Here is a 7,160-nt window from a genome sequence, read left to right as displayed (position 1 = left end):
ACACAACTACATGAAGTCACCCCATCGCACTGATTCTGTTTAATCACCACCAGAGAAACGTAACCTTCAAAGCACACGCCAACAGTCTTTCAAACTGGGTTATGTCTTTATCATTAATAAACAGACTTCAAAAGGCTCTGAATGATAGGCTGGGGGTTGGGGAGCGGGGCACATTAATTATTCTCTGTTACTGAGCGGGTCTTGAGTGTAATGGTCTCCCTCCCCAGCAGAATGATAGGGGTCTGTTTCTGCAGGGAGAAACGTTTACATCTCGGGCTATAATGTGTGATATCTATGGGAAAGTTCAGCCAGGAACCCGTTAGAAGCCCCGCAGGGGGTCTTTTCCCTTATTCTTTCCTCTTTTTCCCCTCTTCCAACTCCCACTATATCTTCCTAAATTCTCTTTTCAGGCTCATGCTTCATTATCCACACTTATTATTAATCGGAGGTTTTTCTTGCTGCGTCGGTTTGAGTGAAGGAAAAAAGAGCTGATCGATAATTTGCCGGAAAAAAATCGTTTCAGTTCTAAATGTGTTGCTCAGATCAGTCATCGGCCCTTCACTGCGAACTCGAGACGCAGGCGCTAACTACTCACCTGCGGTGGCAATCGATGACCAAACGGGGTATGCGAGTGGAAGAAAATGGGATCAGTCTCGTTCTCCCTCTCATTTTCTCTCAGTCTTTCTCACTTTGTTTGAGGTTTCGATTCATTGGATTTCAAGGCTGTGAAATGTGGAATCCTAGAGGAGAAATACTGGGTGAGGGAGTTCATAATGCTGACAACTCTTGAGGAACCCAGTTAGATACAGGTTTTTTGATTGATAAAGGGCTAGTTTACACTAAAAAGTATAATTTTGTCATATAGTTTGCTCACCCTCATGTCGTTCCAAACCTGTTTGACTTTTTCTTCGGTGCAACACAAAAAGGGCAGAGTGTCCGAGCTTCTGTTTTCCATAGAATGAACGGGGATGGTGAATTATACTGCCAAACTCCAAAAAGGAGTTAATTGATAATCACTCTCAAATCAATAAAAAAAAGACTCAATAAAAACCAGTTCAATTATAAGTTCTACAGAAGACAACTCTAATCTAACTCAGGTCAGTTCAGTATTGATTTAATTCAGTCCAATAACAGTGTCGACATTGCAAAATTTGTCAATTATGAAGCAAAATTTGATTCTGCTATAAAGCAGCACTACAGAAGAAAATAGTGTCATTATTTAGCTCAATTCAGTAAACATTTTTTGTTCTCATCTAATGGCATCAGTGCAGTCAATTTGATAATATTAGGCTACTAAATATTAAGAAAGCCAAAGTCATCAGTTTTAAAGAACCCAAACTTCAACCAAGCTTTGTAAACACGTGGCACCAGATGACAACAATTTTCATTTTTGGGTGAACTAGCATTTTACACCGTGCCATGTTCCTTTCAATTATAAATGATGGTGTCATTTTCATGTTATTTTAGGATCTTTTTTTAAAGACTGCTAAAGATGCTTCTTTGCTCTGCCTTGCTTCTTTAATATACGAGTCAGCAACTTATTCTTTTTTGTGTGTGTGAGTTTTAATTTCGCACAGACGGTCAATTTAATTATTGGCATATCTCAGTTTGCAACCAATTAGGCCGAACATATCACTCTGGTCGCATCATTCGCTGACATGTCAAATGCAAAATTAAAGGATTTTTTTTTTTTTATATTATCAAAAGTGTTACAGGGAAGAATTTAAAGCAAAGAATTGATTTTTTTCTGACTTTCTAGTTTGTTTATGTCAACAAGAAATACAGAATGTTGCTTAATTAAATTCATGACAGAAAGGCTCCTACAGCAATGAATTAAATTGCCAGAGCTCAATAACTGACAGGCAACCATTTTAAAATGGACAGTTCTGGTGAAATCTAAGTTGTAAAATCCTAGAATCACCATTCCTCCATAATAACCCTCATCTTCTTAACACTTGTAGTTTCAGGGCCACCAGTCCCTGTTTAACAGGCAAATGGCCATGCACGTCTGGTGAGCAGAAAGGTCAGGGTTATTGAATATCTCACTTCCTGCCCTTTCCCCACGCCACTGCACAGCCAACAAGATGGAAACATTAAAGAAGATTTCAGCGCTCTGACAGGCACGGGTCACGTCACCCGAGAGCGGCTGCCAATTTTCCATTTCAAGAAATCCTCAATGCCTTCATTTGCCTTTGAGGGTGTGAAAGCAGCTGTGTGATGATGTGCATCCCAAAGCCAGGCCGAGTCTTCAAAACCGGGATGTGCGTTGACGTGTTTGTCCAGGTGGATGGAAATAAGTGTTTGGATCTGATATGATTTTGATATTGATGATTTTTAAAGATATATGTGACCCTGGATCACAAAACCAGTCACATGTTGCACGAGTATATTTGTGGCAATAGCCAAAAATACATTGTATGGGTCAAAATTATTGATTTTTCTTTTATGCAAAAAAAATCATTAGGATATTAAGTAAAAAACATGTTCCGTGAAGATATTTTGTACATTTCCTACCGTAAATATATAAAACATTTATTTTTGTGAGTGAATGCAGCACAATCGTGAACATAAATGGACAACTTTAAAGGCGATTTTCTCAATGTTTAATTTTTTTTTGCACCCTCAGATTCCAGATTTTCAAATAGTTGTATCTCAAACATTGTCCTATCCTAACAAACCATACATTAATGGAAAGTTTATTTATTCAGCTTTCAGATGATGTATAAATCTCAATTTCAAAATCTTGACCCATGTGACTGGTTTTGTGGTCCAGGGTCACATATTAGAACTGAAAATCAAAACAAATTACACAATGAAAATATACATTTATACAGAAAAATAAAGTTAAAGGGATAGTTCTTCTAAGAAAGTAAATTTCAACATCATATTGTTCAAAATTTGGCAAGTTTGTGTCTGTAAAATGTAATTTTACTAATTGCTACAATACTGTGGCATTTTCTTTTCCTCTAATTAACCTTTAATCTCTGCATCCCATTTTAAACGCTGTAAATGCTTCCGTTTAGTTCAATAAAACTGCCATCAAAATCTTGTTCATAGACTAACTAGCATTCATTTGTTTCTTTTCTGTAGATGAATGAGATTCTAATCATGCATTTTTCCTTTAAAGAGAGCAAAGCGAGGTCTGTGGATCCATAGATGTGTTTTTATTCAAATTCAGATCATATGAAGTGCTAGTTAGCTATGAGGACAGTCTAAAAAAAAAATAGCGTTTGCTAATGAGACTGGTCTCATTTAGGTGGCTCTCATAGTTAGCACTTCACAACAGTGTTTGTTTCACTCTTGAGTGTCAATTAGATGGCGCGAGGAGAACTTCTGAAAAGCAGTAATTTTCTCTCCTGGATTAGCTGATAAGGAACTTTTTCAAAATGGCTACACTTAGTCCAATTCGGAAATATAGTCAAACAAATGCAGCGATAAGGGTTTTTCATGTTTTTCCATCAAAGCTTTTTTCATTTAAACTAATCTTCAAAGCGTTTTCCTGTTTATTCGTCCTATTTGAGTTGTGACACAGAGAGCTTTGGTTTATTCGGCTTAAACAGCCAATCATAAGGTTGGTTGGGTTTCTGATAACAGTTTGCAGCTATTTTTTCACCTATAGTTGTGTCGTGGTTCTTCAATTCTGCAATTCATCATCGGCTGTAATCAATCATATCGTGTGTATTACTTACATTTTTCATCATATGTCTCTTCAAAGATGTGATCCCAGCCAGTCCGGTTTTCCTTGTGTTCATCTCTCTTGTGAGAATGCTTTGTTGTCTCCATCTCCTTGATGGGTATTTTGACCCAGGTGTGACTCCTATCCAGACAATGTGGGCGAGCTGAGCACTGACCCAAGACCAATGGATCCTGTATCTAATAAGGCCTATTGGGGGTTTGCTGCAGTCCCTACAATAAACCTGACGTACAAATGGAAAGGTTTGAGCGGGTAACCTTGCACAACATTGTTGGAATTAAAAAATGACACAATGATTTGTCATTTATATGGTGAGGAGGAGTATGGAAACTCTGAAGTTATAGATTAATAGACAAATGGATAGCCTGACCCAGTTCTCCCAGTTATTAACTTTGAGTTAGTTCAATGCTGATTTAATTCAGTTCAATCGCAGTGTTGATGTTGCAAATTAACAATAGTGTCATTATCCAGCTGAATTCAGCTCAAGTTTTGTTCTCATTCGATGGTGTCAGTGCAGTCAAATTGATATTACTGAATATTAAGCAAGCCAAAGGCAACAGTAAACTCCATCCAGTGACAAAATCCATCCAATATGGACTAATTCAAATAGGATGACATGGAACCCATTGACAAACCCATTTGGGGCCCATACTGGGGCTAATTCAGATAGGGCCGACATGGGACCCATTGCCTATACCTCAAGTCCATATCGTGCCCACATTGGCCCCACCATGAATTGTTGGCTGGTACCTGCATCTCAGCAGCCTTCAAACCCCAGACAATGTGGGCAAGCTGAGCACTGACCCAAGACCAATGGATCCTGCATGTATCTAATAAGGCCTATTGGGGGTTTGCTGCAACATTGTCAAAATAAAAAAATTACGCAAAGATCTGTCATTTATATGGTGGTGAGGAGTATGGAACATCTGAATTAAAAGATTAATAGACAAATGTATAACATAAGCCAGGCCGGGTTTACCTCATAGGGCCCTATTTTAACTATCTGAAATGCAAGTATCAAGCGCGAAACGCAAGTAACTTTGTGGGCGCTGTTGCTATTATACCGGCGGGATAAATGACTCTTGCGCCCGACGCAAATCTAAAATGGGTTGGTCTGAAGTAGCTTCATTATTCATAGGTGTGGTTTGGGTGTAACGTGAAATAAACCAATCAGAGTGACATCTCACATTCCCTTTAAGAGCAGGCAAGCTTGTTCCATGGCGGCTTACTATTATAACGGCGGATTTGCCAGGCGCGCGCCAGAAGCAGTTCACAGCCGAGGAGACCGACGTTCTCGTCAGGGCCGTAAAACACAGAGAAGTGACATTGGGGATGGAGAAACCCACCCAAATTAGCTTTGGTTAAATAGGCGTATAATAATTTGGGTAAATGTGTAAGCTAGATTTATGCCTATTTTTCACATCTTCATGGACACAACAAGATGTTCCCTCGTGTGTTAATATTTTTCCTTGTAATAATGTATGATTTGCAAAAATGAAAACTGCTGCTTCTGTGTAGATGAGAGAATCAAAGTGTATGCGCTTTGTGCACACGCTACATTGATTATGACCAAGCATGCGCCCTTAAAATAGCATATGAATAACATGCGCAACAACGCATGTTATGAGGCGTGTTTCGGCACAAATGTTCCCTGATGCTATTTTGCAGGTTTAGAAAACAATTCCGCCACTGACCAGGAAAAATCTAGTCTAAAGTCAGTGGCGGAATTGTTTTCTAAACCTGCAAAATAGCATGAGGGAACATTTGCGCCGAAACACGCCTCCTCTTTTCGCTGCACCGCGCCTGGGAGCGCAAGTTCATTCCCAAGTTTACCGGCGTGCGTCTGTGGAGGGAAAAGTCCACTGTGCGCGGGTGCAAAATAGGAATGATACATGCGTCGGTGTACAAAGTCAATTGCGCTGGGTGCAAGATAGGGCCCATAATGTGAGACGCAAAATACATTTTTGGATTAGTGGATTTTTGGACATATCTGTAAGAATGGGTTTTACGCAAGGGGCAACATTCTGATCTGAAAAATGAAGCCTACCCGGAAGTGCGAAAAACTGCAATACATCGAAAATCCGCTAGGGGAAGGTCCCAAAAGGGAGCAAATGTCCATAGCCCCCATGTTAAAATGTCCGTTTTCACAGCATAAAATCATGTTTTTACAGGTTGGTCCCATGGACTTTTATTGGATTTTTCGATAGGTTCCGAGTGCCTGACAACGGCGAGGGTAGTGAATTTTTTTCTAACTCGTTAGTTTAGATAGTATTTAGATATAAAATGTATGACAATAAGGGCGTGGTTAACTTTGATTGACAGCTTGATTGACAGCTGAAAGGCAGAATGACAACATAAGAAGCGCCATTTTTTAATACAGTTGACATATAATACTACTGTTTCTGTATCATGAAATGTAGTTTTAAGAGTTTTTCAGGCGAGAATGTAGTTGTTTAAAGCTCAAATCTGTGGTTTATTTATAAAGATTTATGAAAATTGTATCCAGTTGTGAGATCCAGCGATGACCGGGCGCTCGGCGCGATGTACCCCGCCTGGAGCAGCCTTTCATCGGCTAGACGTTTTGAGGTTTGCCGCTGACTCTGGCGTCTCTGTAGTGGTTAAACATGAGATATAATTCGTCTTGTCTATATCTAACGGGCGATTTTTGGTCTCGTGGGCAATCGTTTTGGCTGAGGGGAAGTTTCATAACTTTATAAGCTATATTTAACTTGTACCGTTGTATGGTTAGACTAGATCGAGCGCATGACTTTTTATGTTTGACTGAATTGTTTGCTTTATTTGTATAGCTTATTGTAACTTTACCTTTTACTTATACTTTTATAATAGCTAATATTGATAAAACTGAAATTTAACAAAAAGAGACTGGGTTGAGTTTTGTCATTTTAAATTTTAATACAACGAAGATGATCTGTAATGTTGTTTACTGCAACATCTGTTGTTTAATACAAATGCACATATTGCCTGGACCATATTAAAATGTTTAATATTTTTATATTATATTTAAAACGAAAAGAGGTAGGTTTGTGTTTTATATTTCGTTTTGTTATAAATAGGCAAACGTTATGTGCAGTGAATATAATCAATACGCGTTGCCTGAACCACATTTGTGTGGCTATAATGTTTAAGATTTCTTTAAATGAAAACGAAAAGAGTTAGTATGGTGTTTTATAACATATTTCGTTGCCTAAAATATACACAGAGATAACCGGAGTAGCAGAGCGAGCTGAGTGACGCGCGCTGCGTCAGAAGGTGGGCGGGGTTAGGGTTTCCCAAGATTTTCCAAGATGGCGCCGCCCATACCCCCCATAAACGGCTTCAAACCCGTTCTTCAGAAAGTCTATGGGTGACGTCACAGACGCTTTGTCCATATTTTTTACAGTCTATGGTTTTACGCAGAAATTTGTGCCATAGAAACTGCTTTTTCATAGCTCCATTTGTCTTAATT

Source organism: Leuciscus leuciscus, assembly GCF_965113295.1.
Source record: "Leuciscus leuciscus genome assembly, chromosome: 18".
Classification (NCBI taxonomy): domain Eukaryota; kingdom Metazoa; phylum Chordata; class Actinopteri; order Cypriniformes; family Leuciscidae; genus Leuciscus; species Leuciscus leuciscus.
The sequence above is the reverse complement of the archived record's forward strand: the minus strand, read 5'-3'. Positions refer to the sequence as shown.